The sequence below is a fragment of the Saccostrea echinata genome, unplaced genomic scaffold (genome assembly GCF_033153115.1).
Source record: "Saccostrea echinata isolate AGI-Se365-2 ecotype Australia unplaced genomic scaffold, CSIRO_AGI_Sech_v1 ptg000016l, whole genome shotgun sequence".
In the NCBI taxonomy this organism is placed as follows: domain Eukaryota; kingdom Metazoa; phylum Mollusca; class Bivalvia; order Ostreida; family Ostreidae; genus Saccostrea; species Saccostrea echinata.
The window spans coordinates 9,511,412-9,533,738 of NW_026889765.1; the positions used below are offsets into that span (position 1 = coordinate 9,511,412).

Sequence of the window (22,327 nt, forward strand, 5' to 3'; positions counted from 1 at the left end):
AGGTGTGCAAGCATTACCAGGTATCATAAAATTGCACAAAGATCTTTCAATTACTGGATTTCTTAAATTATAGAGAGAATAAGAAAATATAGTTCAAACTATACTGCGCATATCCTTAAGCCATATTATGTTAAAGACATGAAAGTCGAACACAAACTTCAGCAAACAGGAAGTCTGTGTGCCAATGCTCACTAGTAATACCCCCGCTCTGATGTGAATATACACTCTCATGAATCCCACAATATGGCATGCCTAGTCAAAGAGAGTGTCAAAATTTCAAGCATCTTTGATGAGTAGTTGCTGAGAAAACTGCGACAAAAAATTGTTACAGACAGACACACAAGGGTAAATGAGAATACCCCCCTACTTCAGAGTGGGGGTATAATTATAACAACTGTCGCTTACTACTGCAAATGATCAATAAAAGATCTCTCATTACAAATTTTACCTGTTATTAATCTACAAAAATTTTCTTGATTAATATCTTTTAAAAAATAATTTTTATATAATTTCACATCTACATCCCTACTGATAAAAAAGCTTCCAGACATTGAAAGTTGCTATTCAAATTCATAATAAAGTTGTTGAATAAAATCCACATATTCCTGGTACTTGACAACAGATAGCTTGAAATGGACAAAGTCTTTTTCACATCCCCTGTTTCTCAAATGCTTTTCCAAATTAAATAAATAACTTTTACTTTATAATATTTACAGAGTACTGTGACTGAATGTCTTGAATTTAAACACTCTTTTTGAAGTGTATCTCTCAAAGGTTGGCAGCCTTGATCTGTAAAAAAAAAAGAAAAGAAAAATCTCTATTAATCTCTAAAACTTAGAACAATCATAATTGAAAAATTTACTTTGCTATAAAATAATTACAAAATAACTTACGCACATGTATAAAAAACAAATCTCCCTAAATGACACATTTCTTAACCAACATAAAATCTTAAATGAATGGAATCTTTGATAATGATGTTCAACACACTCAGTTGTCAAAGCTGAATTAAGCATCTAAGTTAAAAAAAAAAAATCAAGGCTTAAATAGGACATGCAGGATCATATGATCCTGTCCACAAGTTTCGATGAACTAAAGTAGATGTTAACATTCAGTTGAAGTTACCCCAACATATGTACGTATTTATTTAAATCAAGAACACAGTCAATGTCAGCTATTTAACATAGAGAAATAAAATTGTTTATCTAGATGCACCCCCTTTCTTCTCTTATGTAGATTTTCCTTATATACATGTATATGCATACAAGTTATTAATCCTAAATCACTTTTTGACCCGAGAACAGCTGCAAGATAATTTTCAATAGGTTGCTTCCCCTTATGTGCATGTGCTGCTTTTCATGAAGTTTTCTTTAGTTAAATTTCTCAAGATTTTTCAGATTAATTTTTTGGTTAACAAATAGTACTGTGTCATACAAAACTCACAACTCCTCTCATATTTTACCTTATCTTCCTTTTGTTAACAAAATCCACTTTTCCAACATCTCTCTCTGCAGTGAGTCTATCATTAAGTCATTAACTTGTCTTGTCTCCAATACAAAAGTTTTCCTACACAACAGGTATATAAAAAAAATAACAACCTTCATACATGTAAGTTGATATGAAAATATTAAATGTACATACATTGTAATTTAATGAAAAAAATAATTCTAACCTGGACAACTTTTAGCTTGGTTGGCATTGTTATCATCTCTGTTGGCATAATGTAATCTGAACTTTCTAATTTACCCTTCTATCAGGTGGCTATAGTTGTTCGACACATACCAATTTTTTATCCATTTCCTGAAAAAAATGAAATTCTAATTTACTATGTGTATTAAAATGTTATTCCTTTTAAAAAGAAACTTACACTAGTGATTCAGGGGACCTAGGTTCAAATCCTGGTTTGGTCCATCCCATATTTATTTAGTGCCATTGATCACCCCTCGACTTGCAGGTAAAAGGCTTGCCAGGGGTAAAAAGAACTTGAGTTGTGTCTTCAAGGGCAAATACAATTTAAGGAGGGAGGAATTTGGCGATCAGACAGGCTTGATCCCCATCGCCAGATCACTCAGTTAATAAACATGCTAAAGCACCTGATTAGTGATACAGAGGGCTGGGTTCAAATCCTGTTCTTGCTTATGCAGCATTTTCCTGTTACACACCTAATGTCAATGGCAGAGAAATTCAACTTTCCTGTCATCAATAGACAAATATTTTGGTGACTAATTGTCTGAGTTCAGCTATATGGTACATGTTAAATTAAACTTTTTACCTCAAAGGCTAAGAACATACAAATTACAGTTTTCTTAGAGACAGTATACTACGCAATCTGGATACATTTCCTTTGTCTGACATGGAAAAAAACTCCCATATTCATGACAGGTTTTCTTAATTTTTCACTGAAAATAACAGCTTAAAATATGATTTTTTTAAATCTTGTTTACCTAAAAGTTATGCCCCAATACACCTTATTTGACCAAGTTATAGTCATTAAAGGAATCTATTTCTCAAATTAAAGAAATTGTAGGCTCCTTTCATTTACTAATTCTTGACCTTAAGAAAAAACTGCAACAAATATGTTTCAAAAATTGACAGAAAAAGCGATGTCGGCCATCCGTATGGAACAGCGTCCAATCATAAAATTATGTATTATCTAAAATATGGTTGAAACGATGTCAGAGACAAACTAATTATTCATTGACAAACATCTAAAAATTATTAGAATATATTTAGGTCATTGATTTGAAATTGGTATATATGATTTTTCAAAGGAGAGTACAATTTGAAAGACAGTACAAAAAGTGGAAAACTACTGTTACTGTTATTTGATGAAAATAAAATTATGACATGATTATATAATAGTGTTGTAATTTGCATGCACTGTGCCTAAATAGTAGTCAGGGTTTGACACATGGTGCACGAGCCGGAGGCGAGTGCACTATGTGTCAAACCCTGACTACTATTTAGGCATAGTGCATGCAAAGTACAACACTATTGTTATTATTATGCTGACTGCTGTATAAAAACGACATTTTCTCCATTTCCAATGTTTCATCACTTCTTACATCCATGTTAGTACACCCCTATCGTGACGTCACATTGTGCTACATGTACATTATCTTTTTTCTTTAATTTTGAATGATCCATGTACAGATACATGTAGTTTCAGAGAATTTTAGTTGAGTGAAGGGGAAAAAATTGCAATAAACTATTTTAGAAAATTAATTTGTTTATTTTTTTTCTTTAAGTGTAAAATATTTGAAACTAAGTTTATATATATTATAATACAGTGCTTTAGACAATGTCGTCTGTGGCGTAATCGGTAGCGAGTCAGACTGATGATGTCGGGGTCGTGAGTTCGATCCATGGTGTGGGAGCTGTTGGATTTTTTTCAGAAAAAGAAGCCACGCACTAGCTATTTCGGCATAGTATGTTTACGATATATAATTCCTTAGAACACTATGCGAAAATAGTTGGGTATTGATTATATAGAGACAAACTGACAGGAAGCATAATAATGTGTAATAAATAAAACGCAACATCGGATTGGGCTCTGCAGCTATATACAGGAAGTGTGCATATTGATGATACTCTTAAATTATCGTTTATTGAATTTTAAAAATTTACTCCATTATGGTCTATATGTAAATATCACACACACACTAGCAGTGTGGCTAAATCAAGAAAAAATTGTATGTTTACCACAAATACTTGATAATCATAGGTAATAAGAGATAACAGAGCTCACCTCAACGAATGTTGTCTTTAAGTAAGGCAAAGTCCCACACTAAACTAATAATCTAGTAGTCTGCATCCCTACATGTAACATTTATGCAATTTTAGTCTAATAGGGCTTGCAGTTACTTGGGAATGGACTTACCTAAAAAATTTAAACTAGTCACTCATCCAGAAAATGTAAGTCAAATCCACCATCTGAAGCAAGTTTGAGAGTGTTTATCCCATGATGCATCATCATGCAAGTTTGGTCCAGATTGCCCTTATAATTTCTTAGTAATGGACCTGTTAAAAATCTTTAAACCTGGTCACTTATCTGGAAAATGTAGGTCAGATCCAACATCTGAAGCAAGTCCAGTAATGTGCATCCTTAGATGTATCATCCATGCAAGTTTGGTTAACACCAGGCTTATAGTTACTATGAAATGAAATCTGCTCCAAAAACTTTATCCTGGTCACTCATCCGGAAGGAAAATGTAGGTCATATTCAGCATCTGAAGGAAGTCAAGTATAGTGTGCATCCTAAGATGTATCATTTGTACAAGTTTGTTCACCCTAGGGCTTATAGTTACTTGGAAATGAAATGAAGAAATGAAACCTGCTTAAAAAACTTTAATCTGGTCACTCATCTGGAAAATGTAGGTCAGATCCAGCAATTGAAGCAAGTCCGGTAGTGTGCATCCTTGTGTATTATCCATGCAAGTCTGGTCAATATAGGGCTTATAGTTACTTGGAAATGCTCCTTTTAGCTGAATTTGCAGCATCTGAAATCTTGACTGGTATAATGAAACATACTAGAAGCATCCTTCATGCATCTCTGATTAATATAGGGCATAGAAGTACAGCTGACCTTCTGTTTTTTGAACACGGATATATCTCAAATACCATGGATATGTCGAAGTTATATTTTGAAGTCCCATCTGCTTATTCCTTAAGTATTTTACCCTGAATATCTTAAATCCTTGGTTATCTCAAAGTATTTTCTTTGTCCCTTTGAGTTCGAGATAACGAGGTTTGACTGTACTTGAAAAGAAATCTGCTCCAAAAACTTTAACCTGGGATGCGGACGCCTGCACTGACGGTATTACATAAGCTCCCCAGCTTCGTTGAGGTGAGCTAAAAATTCATAATCCATATTCTTGACGTTATCATGAAACTAACTTAATGTCATACTGGGCTGTGCAGCTTGTATATACAATCTATTCACACCTATAATTTTTATATATTTACTAAATCATGGTCTATATTAAAATTATGTTGTAAACATTTGGCAGAGTGGTCAATATCAAGAAAATTATGGCATTTGTCTAAGAACTTTCTGGACAACCCTCATACAAGTACTCGTTTAACTCAAAAATCTTTATTAAGGTCATGAAATACCCAATTTTCATCTAGAATGTCACAATGATCTGCAAAACTCAAAAGGAAAAAAAATTGGTGGTACAATTTGGTGAATGAAAATGTATCAAACAAAAATCTAGCATAAAACCCATTATTAAGGTGACCAGAGATATATATATGATCCTTGAAATTTAAAATCTTTATTAAGGTGACCAGGTATTCAGGGTTGTCCATAAGAACTGAAATAGAAAGAGGACATTTTAAAAGTGGAAGGCTGTCTTGGATTCCTCTGCTAGTGAGGGTTGAGGGGGCAATGCAAGAATAACTGGGGGATTATGTCATTACAGGCGGCGAATTTACCTGGCCCCTGAATCTTGAGAACAACCTTGGGTATTCTGCATTTAAGCAACATGATTCCTCACTATTCCTTAACATTGAAGAATAAAACATCCTTAAAAATCAAAAATCTAGCTTACATGCATTAACCCATCATTAAGGGGACCAGAGATATATGCATGATTCTTGAACTTTAAATTCTTTATTAAGGTGACCAGGTATTCAGGTTTGTCCATAAGAACTGAAATAGAAAGGGGACATTTCAAAAGTGGAAGGGTGTCTTATATTCCTCCTCTAGTGGGGTTTGAGGAAGCAATGCCAGAATGACAGGGGGAATAAGTAATTACAGATGGGGAATTTCCCTGGCCCCCACATCTTGAGCACAACCTTGGATATTCTATATTTAAGCATGTAAAATATTAATCAATTACATTTAAGCAATGATTCCTCACTTTTTCTTAAAACTGATGAATAAACTAATCCTATAAATCAAAAATCTAGCTTACATGCATGAAACTATCATTAAAGCTGACATGAATTCTTAAAAGCGCAACATTTGCATCAATGTATGACTTGTTTCATACCAACTAGCCGTATTCTGCCATATTTCTTTCAGATACCTTGTCTTATTGTAACAATATATACCCCAATGCCCTCGTTACACTTGAGTGAGTTTTTGGTTTGGCTATCGACGCGTGCACATCTCCGACAGTAAAGTATCTGGGAACACATGAATTGATGAAAACATTTCAAAACCACAGCAGATATAAAAACAGTCATAAAGATATTTTTAAGTATCGTTTTGAATAATATAAATGCAAGTTAGGAAGAAAAAAACATAGTTGTGCATGTTTTTTTAAAAGCATGCCAATATACAGATATGTAGCATAATTAACTTGGAATAATTCACAGTAAAAATTGTACAAACAATTTGCAATTATCTATTGTAAGAATGGAACAAACAACCAGCATATTTGATATGCATGTCCATATGCAAATATAATGGTGCATACCGAGAGAACGCGTCGAACGCTGTAAACTTATTCATACCTGGAAAATAGACCACTGTACCCGTTCGAAGATGTGCACATGCCGAGTGATTTACACCTTGTATTTCATTGAAATATGCATCGCAGAAAAGTAATAAACTCTATAAATACTCAACAGTAAAGACGTTGTCATGTCATCATACAGCCTAGCACTCAAATACACTTAGTCCGTGCTGATCAGATTTTGGTCAGCTAGGGAAAATATCAAAAGTGAGAAGGGGAATTAGTATTTACGCGACTGGATAAAAAATAAGAAATCATTAAAAAAAGTCTGATTGCTGTTCATGAAGTGAAACTGAAAATTGTCTAGATCTAATAAACATACAAACATTCTTTGTGTGTTATATATTGCATTACAGGCTTCATATATAATTTTTTAATTATGAAACAAGTCCTACATTGATGCAAATGTTGCGCTTTTAAGAATTCATGTCAGCTTTAATGATAGCTTCATGCATGTAAGCCAGATTTTCGTAATTATCTAAAAACTAAACTGAGTAGTTCGGTGTGAGAAAATTATTTAGAATACAACATCAAAGCATCTAACCAAAACACAAATTAACAAATATACACACACGTGGGGAGTAGGGGGGGGGGGAGATACTCCCTTTTTTGAGAGTGTCTTTCAGACACGTAGTATTGTTTTCGAAAGGGGACAGCTGGAAGAAATAATTGACACTTTACTGAAAAATCTTTGACAAGCTAAAAAAATGCTCTGGAAAAATAGGAGGGGGCATCCCCAATCCCCGCGTTCTACAGGCCTGTCTTTAATGGTTAATTTTGTAAGGATTTTTTTTTTAAAGAATGGCTGGTTCTCCCCACTCTCATCCAACGATACTGTATTGAATACTCAAATATTTTTCTTCTGAAAATGATAGTATGAATGGAATCTGTCCTCCCCCTGACCACGGATTTTTTTCAATCCCTTTTTTCCTTTTTCATTTTTCCCCCAAGTATTTCGGCATTTTTCTGAACCCCTCCAAATTTTTAAGTGCCGAAAGTTTTGTTTTTGTTTTTTTGGCTTATCAATCATTTTACTGCCCCCTGCTCCCCATCGCATATACACATTTTGAGAAACAGTGCTACGTGCCTGTTTTATATGTATGTATAGGAAGCCCATCCAGTTTGAAAATTTTCCCTAGGTAGTATAAAATTTGATACCTATACAATTTCTTGTATTTTAAGAGAATCTGTAAGGATTACTTGAAACCCTACCCGCAAGATTGTGGATAAATATTTTTTTGCATTTTCATACAAGTAAACACACACATTCTCTCTCTCTCTCTCCCTCTCGTGTAAGCATACATGAGTGGTTTCAAGAATCTCCTCACTTTACATTTGGGTACACGGTTAGAACTATTTCAATTACCAATGTTACTTTCATATATACTAGGGATGTCAATTTTATTCGAACAGCTTAGTCGAATAGTTGGAGGCTTTAGTCGAATGATAGTCAAATATTCGTTGAAATTTAAATTAATTTTTCATGTCATTTTCACTATTTGTCTTTTATAGACTAGTTGTACAATATTTAACCTACGCTATCACCATTATACAACGAATTTCTGATTTGTAAACATTTACATAGTACAATAAATACTATACATCTACATTTATCCAATGCATTTGATTTCAAAATTAATATAATATTTACTGCACATTTTATCTAAATGCAGGATATCAAATGTTTGCATTTGTCCTTTCTTGTCATAACGAGACTACATGTACCCGTTAATTGAAGCCATTTCTACGTGTTGTGTCAGTGACCTTTGACTGGTAAACAATTAAAGCGTGCCTCTTATAAAAACAGAGAGAACTTTTAATTATGAGATTTTGTGCAAATTATCAATACAATCTTAACAAGAGGCCCAGGGGCCACATCGCTCACCCGAGCACTATGGCTAGGAAAAAGCAGAAATCAGTTCAGTCTTGAAAGGTTGAAAAGTTTAAATATAAAAGTGGTTTGGGGGGGGGGGGGGGGGAAGAATTGAACAAATTTGAATGTACATTACCTGAGGATGCTTCCAATTAAATATGACCAATCATGGCTTTGCTGTTCTTGACTAGAAGATTTTTACAGATTTTTCCTATGTATTCCTATGTAAAACTTTGATAACCCATTGTGGCCCCACCCTACCCCCAGGGGTCATGATTTGAACAAACTTGAATCTACACCACCTGATTATGCTTCCAAATAAATATGACCAATCAAAAGTTGGCTGTTCTCGAGAAGAAGATTTTTGAATATTTTTCCTATATACTCCTATTTAAAACTTTGATCATCCATTGTGGCCCCACCCAACCCCCGGGGGTCATGATTTGAACAAATTTGAATCTACACCACCTACAGATGCTTCCATATAAATATTACTAATCATAGCTTTGCTGTTTTTGAGAAGAAGATTTTTTAAGATTTTTCCTATATACTTTTATGTTAATTAAAACTTTAATCTTCCATTGTGGCCCCACCCTACCCCGGGGTCATGATTTGAACAAACTTGAACCAATATCACCTGAGGATGCTTCCATATAAATATGACCAATCATAGCTTTGCTGTTCTTGAGAAGAAGATTTTTGAAGATTTTTCCTATATACAACTTATAGATGTTAAACTTTGATCGTCCATTGTGACCCCACCCTACCCCTGGGGGTCATGATTTGAACAAACTTGAATCTACACCCCCTGAGGATGCTTCCATCTAAATATTACCAATCACTGCTTTGCTGTTCTTGAGAAGAAGATTTTTGAAGATTTTTCCTATATACTTTTATGTTAATTAAAACTTTTATCTTCCATTGTGGCCCCACCCTACCCCGGGGTCATGATTTGAACAAACTTGAACCAATATCACCTGAGGATGCTTCCATATAAATATGACCAATCATAGCTTTGCTGTTCTTGAGAAGAAGATTTTTGAAGATTTTTCCTATATACACCTAATAGATGTTTAACTTTGATCATCCATTGTGACCCCACCCTACCCCTGGGGGTCATGATTTGAACAAACTTGAATCTACACCCCCTGAAGATGCTTCCATATAAATATTACCAATCACTGCTTTGCTGTTCTTGAGAAGAAGATTTTTGAAGATTTTTCCTATATATTCCTACGTAAAACTTTGATCGTCCATTGTGGCCCCACCCTAGCCCCGGTGGTCATGATTTGTACAAACTTGAATCTACACCACCTGAGGATGCTTCCATATAAATATGACCAATCATAGCTTTGCTGTTCTTGAGAAGAAGATTTTTGAAGATTTTTCCTCTATATCCCTATGTAAAACTTTGATCGTCCATTGTGGCCCCACCCTACCCCCGGGGGTCATGATTTGAACAAATTTAGTCTACACTACCTGACAATAATTCCACATGAGTTTCATCTTTCCTGGCCCATTGGTTCTTGAGAAGAAGATTTTTCAATAATGCCATTAATTTTTTGCTATTTCGTAATTATCTCCCCTTGGAGGGGGGCGTGGCCCTTCATTTGAACAAACTTGAATCCCCTTCACCCAATGATACTTTGTGCTAAGTTTGATTGAAATTGGCCCAGTAGATCTAGAGAAGAAGATGAAAATGTGAAAAGTTTACGACAACGCCAACGACGACGACAGACAACGGACAAATTTCGATCAGAAAAGCTCACTTGAGCCTTCGGCTCAGGTGAGCTAAAAAGACTGCATGATATTAATATCCATTTAATTACACTCATAACTGTCCCCCAGTTTACATGTATTTACAATTTTGTAACAGCTGTTTCATATTCTTTATGAATAGTTGCATCACGTCAGATCTTATGGAATTGCAGGTTGAAGCTTTATAATTTGAATCTACAAAACCAAACAATTCTTGAACGTCCTCTCCATTTACAACAATCAGTGGTAAACAATCCTTGATAATCATGTTTGTGATAGCAACATTTTTATTTCCGGCTCTGACATCCCTAATATATACTAATACTGTAATACATGTACTTACTCAACTTCAAATTAAACCAAAACATGTACTGTAGATTATTTTATATACACATAATTATGTCTGTTCTTGTCGGTAATTGTATCAATCATGCTTGTAATTTGTGATGCCTAAAAGGGCCCCGATTTGAAAAGAATCGATGTACAGAAACAAATTGTTCAGTGTTGCTTAAATTTACGATATATTAGTTTTAGTTTTATATCTAAAACAGTTGAAGCCAGTTCATTGTACGTACATGTATTTAAATATATTTGATCAAGGAAAATCCGACTTTTTTCCGACGTTTGTTTAAAATATATTGAAGAATGTATTATACATATTCCACCCCCACCCCCTCCTTTTATTTTCTTTAAAAGATGTAAGATCCGTAACAAGAATGTATGTTTATGTATTAAATTTGATGTAATGAAGCCACATTCATGAACTATTAATACATATATCGAAACAGTTATTTTGATTTCTGAAACGTTTTATTTGCGTGACTATTTTGTGTAATCAGGCAAAATACCAGTGTCACTTTCACCTTTGATATTTTCCCTGACCAAAAATACTGATCAACAGGGACCACATGTGTTTAAGTGCTAGTGACTATGTGTTTACCGTTGAGTTACAAATGGATTTATTTCTTCCATGATGCATATTTCATTAAAAAGGAAGTTATTCTCTTGACATGTGCACATCCCTGTACCGATAGCAGTATTTCAGGTAGATTTTAAAGCATTCAATGCGTTTTCTCGGCATGCATGCATGTACATCTGAATTTGTTATACTTGAATGCATAAGTTGCATAGTATGTGCATATACCGTGTAGCAGGCATAATGCTCAATAGTACAGTGTTATTTGAAAAATGAGGTAGCATGTGGTAGCCTTTTCTTGTTTATTGTTCAAGTATATGTGTGAATCAAACATGCACGTGCTATTTTGATTTTAATGCATTGCATCTAAATTATTCAAAATTTAAATACTTCTTTATGGTTTTCAGTAAAATTCCTAGTTTTTCAGATTTATGGTATGTTCCAAAACTGCTTTATCAGAGATGTGTACAGGTCTACATGTTTTTATGTAAGTTCATGGCGTGTTCCAAGACTCTGCTATCAGAGATGTGTACATGTCGACAGCCAGGCTAGAAAATCACTCAAATGTAACAAAGGCATCAGGGTCATCAGGGTTTATATAGCCGGTAAAATAAGAGAGCAAATCTGAAAGAAATATGGCGGAAAAAGGGAGTACGAGAATGAAATAAGTTGTACCAGGATGAAAATATCGCATATTTAAGAGTTCATGTCAGCTTTAAGGGGACCAGAGATATATGTATGATCCTTGAAATTTAAAATAATTATTGAGGTGACCAGGTATTCAGGGTTATCCATAAGAAATGAAATAGAAATGGGACATTTTAAAAGTAGAAGGGTGTCTTGGATTCCTCTAGCTATGCTAAAGGGGTTGAGGGGGGAATGCCAGAATAACAGGGGGATTATGTCATTACAGGTATGAAAATTCTCAGATATTATAAAGTTAAGCAACACATTTCCTTACTACAGGCAACTCCAAATGGCTCAAACTTCGATCTTTCGACGTTCTTGATTGCTTGAAATATTAGCCTTGGGTCTAGTAGCCCTTTTCACAAAAAAACTTAAGTTTTTGCGTAAGATTTTAACTTAAGAATTTCTTACGACAAGAACACATTCGTAGCAGATTGAAGTTAAGATTTTATTTACGACAGACTTCATCCCTAGCAACGACTTCAATATGCTTTATAATCCTTAAATAAGTGGGTGAAAATAAAAATAAAACTTAGTTTTTAACATTTGTCAGCATAACAAACATTATTGACAACACATATCGAATGCAATCGTTTGTGAAGCAAGGAAGTTTAAAATCTATGCCACAATCAAAAGTCTGACGTAAAAGAAGGTCATAAGTGAAACTTACATCGTAAATATTTTGTAGTGTAATTCACTTAAATTTTTGACAATGATCATTGTGAAAAAAATATAAAATATTATTGTAAGTTGCTTTACAAAGTTCAATTTAACATGTATTTTGGTTTTTGCGGTTATATTTTTACAATAAAATCATTTTTAAAATACTTAAGAGAGGGTTGGGGCTCTCGTAAAGTTATGACAGATTTTGCACTTACGACTTTCTTAAGAATTTTTGTAAAAACGATTTTTATCATAAGTTTTCACTTAAGATAAAAATATGTTGTAAGATTTTTTGTGAAAAGATCCACAGATTTTTTTCTCTATATAACTTAGCAAATTTTCTCTTGATCTCTTAACTCTCAATCTCTCAAAACCCTCAAAGTTAAAATGCAGACCCGCTGTGCATAATCTATTGTATTTTACCATTGATACCTCAAAGTGGATATGTGTACAGCGTTACATAATTAACAACTTTACCTTCACCTTTAGAATATTTCTTTACAGTGTAACTAAAAAATCTTTAAGGTGACCAGATTCTGAAATTATATATCAATCTTTCTACATGCAGTAAAACACGCTTATAGCTAACACACTTATAATGAATTGACTCTTAGAGCAAAGTGATTTTTATTCCCTGTGACTTTAAAATATATTGTAAACTTAATGGATATATAAAGAATTACACTTATAATGAAGCAAAATTTTCCATCCCTGGCACTTTGTTATAAGCATGTTTTACTGTAATTCTTACAAAATTTTGTGATAAAATATCAGGAAAAAGATGACTTTTGGTCACAAAACTCACCTGAATGGAATTGCATGCATAATTTTATTTTAAATTTCTTCAAAACTAAATATTCTAATGGTTAAATTTCATCAAACAAACAGCCCTAGGAATCAACACTTTAAATTACCTCAATTAAACACCAAATCCTCCTTCCATTCTCATAGTTGTACAACACGTCTTCTTCATGTAAGTCCTTTCTTGTTAGCATGTATATGCAACTGTTTTCTTTTACCAAAACTTTTAATTCGATCCACTGATTGGTTTGTTTCATTTTCATTGTTGACATCTGTAGGGAAATAAAAGCTTCATAATTACAGGTATTTTAATCAAACTCAAAAGTACCTCTCTTAACAGATTATTAATCACTCTAAAATCTAAATGTTTTCCTTAACATGTAAATAAGTCATAACAAACACATTTTTAAAATATAAATATACATTTTTTTTTAATCTGTAACCTACTGCAGTAGAAAAGGAATGTATAAAGAAAATAAAAGGTTGGAATCGAACTAAGGACACCTGTTTCACTAGTCAAATGTTCTAACCACTGAACTATCAAGGCTGATTCATATAGTCTAAACTACTACATGTATTTTGTTCACTCCCTCAACAGTCTTTCATCTCAAGAACACGTAACAAGTTCACCTATCTGGAATTAATCACAAGCCCCCACCCCCACCCCCATCACACCTTTGTTTGTGAATAAGTCATAACAAACACATTTTTAAAATATAAATATACATTTTTTTAATCTGTAACCTACTGTAGTAGAAAAGGAATGTATAAAGAAAATAAAAGGTTGGAATCGAACTAAGGACACCTGTTTCACTAGTCAAATGTTCTAACCACTGAACTATCAAGGCTGATTCATATAGTCTAAACTACTATTTTGTTCACTCCTTCAACAGTCTTTGATCTCAAAGACACGTAACAAGTTCACCTATCTGGAATTAATCACAAGCCCCCACCCCCATCCCCCCCCCATCACACCTTTGTTTGAATTAAAGGAAGCTTTAAACACTGCTCACTGAAGAGTTCTACATTTAGTATAGGTATCTCTCAATACCTCAAAGTATGCAGGACTGCAACCATGTGTTGTGGGTTTGTGTTCAGTAAAGTGTGCAGAGTTATGCCTAGGTCACATTTAAGCTGATGGTCAGGCAAATCAAATTTTTGTCGTATCGACAGCTTAAAAACATGATCAGCCGACAGTAGTATCGAGCGACGTGGAGCAGTCACATTAATTCCTAAGAACACTGGTAATTTTCAAAATTTAGATAATTCTAGGTTGGCCAATAGTCGCCCAATCATTGTTCACTAAGCCACAGTTTGATTTTCACCATCAGCCAACATTTACAAAAACCCAATTCCAATAATGTTGACCCATCGACGACCGACTTTAAGAACTGTCTACCAATGTTCGGATGATGATTGAAGGTTGGTCGACAGACTATTGTACGACTGCTTCAATTGAAGGAATCAACCACCGATGCAGAGAAAATTATAACATGGCCCAACAGACACAAAATTGTTAGGCTGACAAAAAAAGAGGTCAAATTCGGGCAAGACAATGGCAGATGAACAGCTGACTGTTGCCTGAAGAAGGTATTTTTGCCTCAAAAACTGTCACCCGTTGGTCTTTCTTGGAAATGTGACTGGGGTTTTTGAAAACATGTAAACATTAAAACATAGACACTTCGAGGTATTGAGAGTAAATAACAACAGATTATGCATATCAAGACTGCATTTTGACTTGGAGGAATCATGGATTTCTGAATCAAGAGACTGAGAGTTCAAGAGATCAAACGTAAATTTGCTTAGTTATATAAGTAAAAATATCTTTGTAGTCACCTTTTCATCACCTGAAAGATTGGAATTTCCCTGTTAATTAACTACCATTTTGCTTTCTTCTTTGTTTCGTTCAAAATTCATTTAATTTTCCCTTTTTTCTCACCATTTTTGCAATGAGGTCAGTCATATTTGTTAAAGGATTTGTGTCTAATACAAGGAGTAACATAACCACAATTCAGATCATAATAGAATTTGGCATACATATTACATTTAAGGAGGCTGGGGGGTCAACAAATTCAGGGTTAGAAACTCCTTAAAACTACAACTCGCAAATAATTGCGAGTACCAAGAAAGTGAACTCGCAATTTTATAAGACTACTCGCAATTTTCATATAAAGTTAAATTCATATAAATTAAATACATGTAACTTAAGGAAAAAGTAATAACTGTACAATACACAAAACACAACTACAGTGTGACTTTTATTTAAATTACTGATTTAAATCAAAGGCATTGTGTTCTGTCATATTATATAATTTTGCCACAATTTCAATGCAAAAAAATCAACTCGCAAGTTTTTGCGAGTTACTTAATTTTTAACTCGCAATTGGGGAATTCTAACTCGCGTTTTGCGAGTTGTATATAGTGAATTTCGAACCCTGAAATTAACCACAAATTAACCACCAGATTTAACTTATTTTTTTAGATATGGTATCTTAAGCTGTGAACTATCATTTTGGCAAAGAAAATTTTCAAAAATTTTAGTTTTAAAATTTGATCATTTTCTATATCTTCATATGGAGCTCTTCTTCTAATGGAGATCAATATAGTCTAAAAATGGCCACAACCCCCCAGCCTCTTTAAATCTTCACATTTTGCTGCATGTTTATGACATCATGGTATGAAAATGAAGTCAATATGTTGATGACTTGTGTCAAAACCAGAAGTCTCTGATGAGACTGTAGCTCTGCTGGTTTGTACTTTAACAATTTTAAAAAAAAAAAAATAATTTTTAATTAGACAATTTCAATATTATTGTGTGTGTTAATTAATTTCACATGTTATAATGAATATTGGACCATAATCTGTCGTTGTAAGCTGGCAACAAAGAGAAAAGTATAAATTCGAAATGCAAGTCATGTACACAAAACGAAAGTAGGGTCCTGAATAAGTCCCGTGCATCTCGTTATATCCGGAATCCACTGTACTGGGTTTCTGGTCTTTGTTGTGAACTAAATTTTTGTTTTGTAATACAGAGGAATATGAATAGCAAGTTTAGTTATTACAGATCCAACCATATTTTCATTAATTTTGGGGATAAATGACTATTGGGAAAATTAACACATTCAATTGGGAAGAAAGGTACCTCTTTTGAATTAGGAATGGGGCCCTTGAATGGCCCTAATTATAGACAATCGAGAGCCCTAAGGCATCCAGGTGTGGTTCCCCGACAGCTTGGCGAAACGAATTGAATAACTATCCTACTTCCCCCCCCCCCCCTTGGGATCCCTAATTCTAAATGTTATATGCAAAGCCAGCTGTTATAATACTGCTAATTTCTTTTCCAAAACTGGTTGTTTTACCATTACTTTCATCACCATGCCTCAAAGAAAAATCCAAAAAATTTCAAGAGTGAGAAAAATAAAAATTCTTTCCAATGGTCATGAACATACACCTGCCTACCAATACATAGCTATAAACATGTGGTAAGCACTTTTTATGGCTGTAATGTATTACCGAACATTTTCTAATGTAGAAGGTTATCATTACAGAAAAAGTTAAAAACCTGCAGTTTTTAACACACTGAAATTGGATTCCACGTAAAAATACTAATTACAGTTTGTGTACACAATGTGGCATGATTATCTCGTGCAGAAAGACGATGGGATTAGTTAGTTACGCTTCATTGCAAATGATACCTGTGAAATTGATTTCAAATTAATGACATTGTTACATAATTTAGCTAATAAAAAAGAAATATCACCTCTTTACTTGACTTCTGACGACATATTTATTATTTATTTGGCACATTATCAGGTCTGGACGATTTCCAAAAATGGAAGTCAAGAACGATAACTGAAAGTTGCCATAAGTATACATCATATACACGTAAATATTTTTCTGCCCAATCAGAACACAGCATTTTTACACATCCCAAAACATATTTCAAAGGGGTTAAAGTTAAAACTGAATATGTATCCAATATTCCACCATCTGCGCTCACCCAATGGTGATACATGTACTGTTAACATACAGGGGTTTTTCTAGGTCTTTAAATCAAGAGCCTGGACTTTTCTATTTGGAAAAAATAGCAAAATTTGGTTGTAATTAGCAGCAGGGACCTATATATTGTTAGTATATAGGTCCCTGTTAGCAGATTAGAGAAAATATCATATTTAACACTTTTTTTTCTAAATGAATTCGAGTTTTTCTTCATTTGCAAGGTATTAATTGATTTATTTTACATTCAGTTAATCAGTTTATGGAGCATGCCTTTTAAATTTTTTTTAGCATCATTCCTGTTACATGTATACATGTTACCGAGTTCGACGGACATTATTCTAACTATACTTGTTTGTTTCGATTGTCTTGTGTGCAGGGGTGTGCAATTACCATCGCCCGACGCCCGGGGCTACCAATTTTAGAGATCGGGCTATCATAAATCTATACTGCGTTAGCCCGTCGGGCTAGTAAACACTGGTAAATCTAAAACGAAAGTATACATATATTTACGGCGACTGAATTGATGTACGAATTAACCTTGTTGTAAAATCATAATCTTTAATTCGTTTTAACCTATATGTTTTGTGTGTTGCTATCGCCAGTCGTTTCAGTGACATAATAATTATAGCAGGGACCTAGTATATAGGTCCCTGATTATCATAGTCGATAAAAATAGGGAGAAAAAAGCGCAAACCATTATTTGTTTTATTTATTTCAACTTAAATTTTTTTTTAACCTTTTTGTTATACTTATACATGTATTGTTTTCGGTAGTTAATGGGCTAGTGACTGGCAACCTCGGGCTAGTAACTTTGTTACTGCCACTAGCCCGACGGGCTAGTAACTAATTTTTGTAATTGCGCACCCCTGCTGTGTGAGTTCTTACGTCCACTGTTCTTGGCAACTTAGCCCATCTTCCCGTTTCTGACCACTCCATATTGACTTCGGTACAAATTATGAGAGCAATGAATTCCTAATAACTTAACTTTTTTTTTTGGTTCTCTCCAAATCTTTGCATTTACTTAGGCGCCATATTGAGAACATTAAGAATTTCGAACCCGATCTAAATTCAACGGATTTCTCTAAAATCCATATCTTCTAAGTAATTTTTAATAAAATTTTAAGCTCCTTCAAATTTTCATTAATCATATAAATCACATTTTTCCCATTATTTTGAGTACAACTGGAAGTACATGTTTCTCATTTATTCTCATTTATTCCTTGTAAATAAAATTTCACATCAAATATTTATCTTTGTTTTACTTTGTGTTGCTGGAATTCAGTTCAACCTGACTATCCCAAGAGCAGACTATTATCCCCTCTTAGGGTAGCAGTACAGTAGAATAGAGGGCCGTAGGAACAGAGAAGTGGTAATGGTGGGGAATGTTGGACACAAACCCCCCCCCCCCCCCCCGAAGAAACACTCAAAAATATCATTTTTGAAACAGAGTAGATCATAATTCATTTGTTTAAAGTAACACTGCTAGACTTTCTTTATTTTATATGTGAAAAATGACTTCAAGGATGCACCAGAACCCACCAAAATGTATATTCATTTATTAATGATTTTAATTTAAGGATTGCACAGGATTGAGTCCTGGAAAAATCTTGTGGGTGGCATATGCCCCCCCCCCCCCCCCCAAAGGTATAAGTAACACAGGCACTTGATTCGATAAAAAAAAAATTAACCCATAGTATAATAATATTGCGTTATTACTATACTATGGGTTAAAAAATTTATTACTGAAACAAGTGCCTGTGATAAGTAAGTAGTAATTAAAAATACTAATAAAAGTACTTCATAACACACTAATTGGTACAGTGTGCCCCAAAGAGGCATATAAGTAAGAAAAAGTACAAGTAAACCCAATTTTATTAATACACCAATTAGCAGAGTTATCATACATGTAAGTACATGTATCATACAACAAAAATATGTATGTATACTTATCTTGAAGCTTTTTTGAAATTTAAATGTTCTATTTAGAATTTTATTGATTTTTTTTTTTTAAATTGGGTAGTTGTGGTACACTACCCCCGTTTTATATCCTTTTTCTTTTGCTAATAAATACATTTTATCATTTCATATAAAGACTTCAAAATTATCTTTGGTAGACCCAGGATTTTTTAAAGAGGGGTTCAACAGGCTAATAATGGGGTCTGAGCCAGTGAGGGCCACCTTGTGGCCCCAGTGGGTAAAGGACAAAAGCCCCTTTAAGCTCCCAGGATTTGGGTCCTTTTTAAATCAGTTTTGTGAGTTGTGTTATGTATATTTTATGTATAATAAAAGCAATATCTAACCAAAAAAAATGATTATTTCACCTTTACTAAATTTTGGCACACATGAGGGGGAAGGGGTATATAGAAACTGTTTTAAGAACAGTTTTTTACGGTAATAGAAATTTCATATTCATCCAGGATTTTAAATTTAAAATACGAATAATAGATTTACCTCCTAAAATTATGTTTCTGGGGAACATAACAAATTTTATTTTAATGCTTTATAGGCAGTGAAAATGAATTATACACTTAAAGACCTTGAAGACTCAGATTCATATTTGAGTTGTTATTAATATAATTATGATATATGCTGATAAAACAGATTATGACATAATATTAAAAAATAATATTTATACATAAAAATTATCAAATGTAGTACCTTAGAAAATTACATGAATTAATAGCCAAATTATTGTTACTACAAAATAACACATCTTTACTTATAATATCTAAAATTATAGACAGAAACTGTTTACATCATTGAAAACTGCAGAATAGAGTAAAAACCTCTGCAATACCTTAAATTCTTGAACATGTAATTGTAGAAGTAGTCTTTGACAATATATGACATTGTAAGTCTTGTTCAAATCTTAAACCAAATTTTACTCATTGTTCAAAAACTAAAGAGTGTCATAAAAGGAAGGAAGTGGTTTGTGTTGCATTAATTTTTGTAGAATCGTTTGTTATTGTATCTCAAAACACAATCTCAGATTCTCGTACACAAGAAACACCCCCCCCCCCCCTCCCCGCGCTTACTATCAGCTTCTTTAAATAATGCGTCAATCATATCCATGTTTCGAACGTCAAACCATGAGCATCCACAAACTTAATAATTAAATAAAATAAATATTTGATGATTTTTAAAAAGATGTATCATTATGAATGAAAAGAAATTAAAAATGTATGTTCAGAATTTCCTCGACGTTCGCTGTTAGTCAATATTGACGCTATGCAAGCGCGTCGTATAAAAAAGGGGAAAATAATATACAAAAGACGTATAAAACATAAAAAAAAAACAGCTGCAAATGATAGTAAGTAACAGATTTATACTTACGAAAAAGGATCCAAAGCACTTCGAGGCGTCTGCCATCGTCTTCTTTTCTGGTTCTCCAGGTCGACCGGAAACCAGGCAACTTATTGCCAGACAAACATGAGTCATTTGTAGACCATGAATTTTCGAAATTTTAAATACTGAACTCACAAATGAATGAAGGGTAAGAAAATATAGGAAATGATTAAACTAAATGGGATATTAATTAAAACTATTCATATATAGCGGATTTTGATTAATATTACACATTTTCTCTGGGCGACTTAATAGATATATATATTCCTATGAAAATATATGCCGGGTTATAAATAATTTAATTATTTCTCGCTATGCGAATAAAAAATGCAGAAATTATAATTGCATTGAAAAAAATAATTACGAAAGAGTCTTATTTCAGGACATCAGTCATCTTACCACAAAGTACACTGCCTTAATGATCAGTTAAAATATTAGGGAGACCGGAAAAAGTCTGCTTAATCCATCGGGGTCCCAGACCGATATATAAATGCTTAACTGGGTTCCCTAACCAAGAAGTCCGGATTATATATATATATATATATATATATATATATATATATATATATATATATATATATATATATATATTAGGGATGGCAATTTGTAATCGGTTAACCGGTCACTCGGTCGTAACGATGGTAATCGGTTAGAAAATCTGTAATCGGTTAGTCGGAAAAAAATTAAAATAGGTGTAAATTTCCTTAAAACACGATTTAAAATGTTAAAAAAAAGTTATAACGTTTCCACATTTAATTCAGCTGATTTGGAGGTAAATAATTTAATTAAGACTCTTAAGATTGAATTTGTTGGGGGGGTAATTGGTCACTTTGTGAAGTGTTAATTGCTGTTTAAATACCACGTCGTTACCCAGCCTGTCTTGATTATGATATTAATCAAATCTTTGTTGAGTTCTGTTAAATGATTGCAATGTGTATCTTACCCCGTCTATCCTTCGCAGTTATCTATTAAATTCTATTTTCAAACAAACATTGTAAATTATTTCAGACTCAGTTTCTGTTTATGGTGACAATGCACAACGACCTTGTGTTGTAACAATATCAATTTCTGCGATATTTAAGAGATGTTTCATTGTTTCCTTTTTTTTTCTTGCCGTTCGAAATTGAAATAAATTATAATATATAGCGTACTAATCAAGCATTCACGCCTTTTTCAGTTTTCTTGTGTATATAACTAGAGTTTACTTGATAAATAAGAAATAAGGAAAATGTGTATTTTCATACGATTAACCGATTAATCGGTCGGAACGTCTTTCGGTTAACCGATTAGCAATTTTGTAATCGATTGCCATCCCTAATATATATATATATATATATATATATATATATATATATATATATATATATATATATATATATATATATATATATATATATATATATATATATATATATACATCGCACACGCTCAGTAGTACTCAAACTAGGTGGTCCATAATAGAGGAGTAATTACGCGTTACAAAAGTTAGATTATTATTTGCGTTACGCCACTTTTACTATAAGAGTCAGTGAATTTTCTTTGCAGATGATTTTCTTTTGATTTTAATTTTCTACAGTTTGGCTGACGAATCAGAATCCATGAAATTGCAGGGAAAATATAATTTCGTGGAAAACAATGATATTTTCAAAAAAAAAAAAAAAAAAAAAAAAAAAAAAAAATCTCAAACTTAAAAATAAATGTTTTTAACAACGTATTTTTAGATAGAGTACAGCAAACACACATACATGTAATGTAAGTAACAGACTAACAGTTTGAAGAAATTTACAAAGTATTGAGCACCAAAAACTATAAATAATTGAT

At 33.2% G+C, this 22,327-nt stretch overlaps 1 long non-coding RNA gene across 2 annotated transcripts; it reads right to left on the reverse strand.

Annotated features, from left to right (window-relative positions):
- Positions 1-185: 185 nt before the first annotated feature.
- On the reverse strand, positions 186-20,519 carry LOC133188895 (uncharacterized). 2 transcript variants are annotated; one of them, XR_009721340.1, is made up of 5 exons: positions 20,495-20,519; positions 13,276-13,434; positions 1,673-1,800; positions 1,463-1,566; positions 186-789 (listed from the first exon to the last, which is right to left on the reverse strand). It is a non-coding gene; the product is annotated as an uncharacterized LOC133188895 (long non-coding RNA). The 2 variants fall into 2 exon arrangements; XR_009721341.1 differs by lacking the exon at positions 20,495-20,519 and adding an exon at positions 18,147-18,169.
- Positions 20,520-22,327: the final 1,808 nt, after the last annotated feature.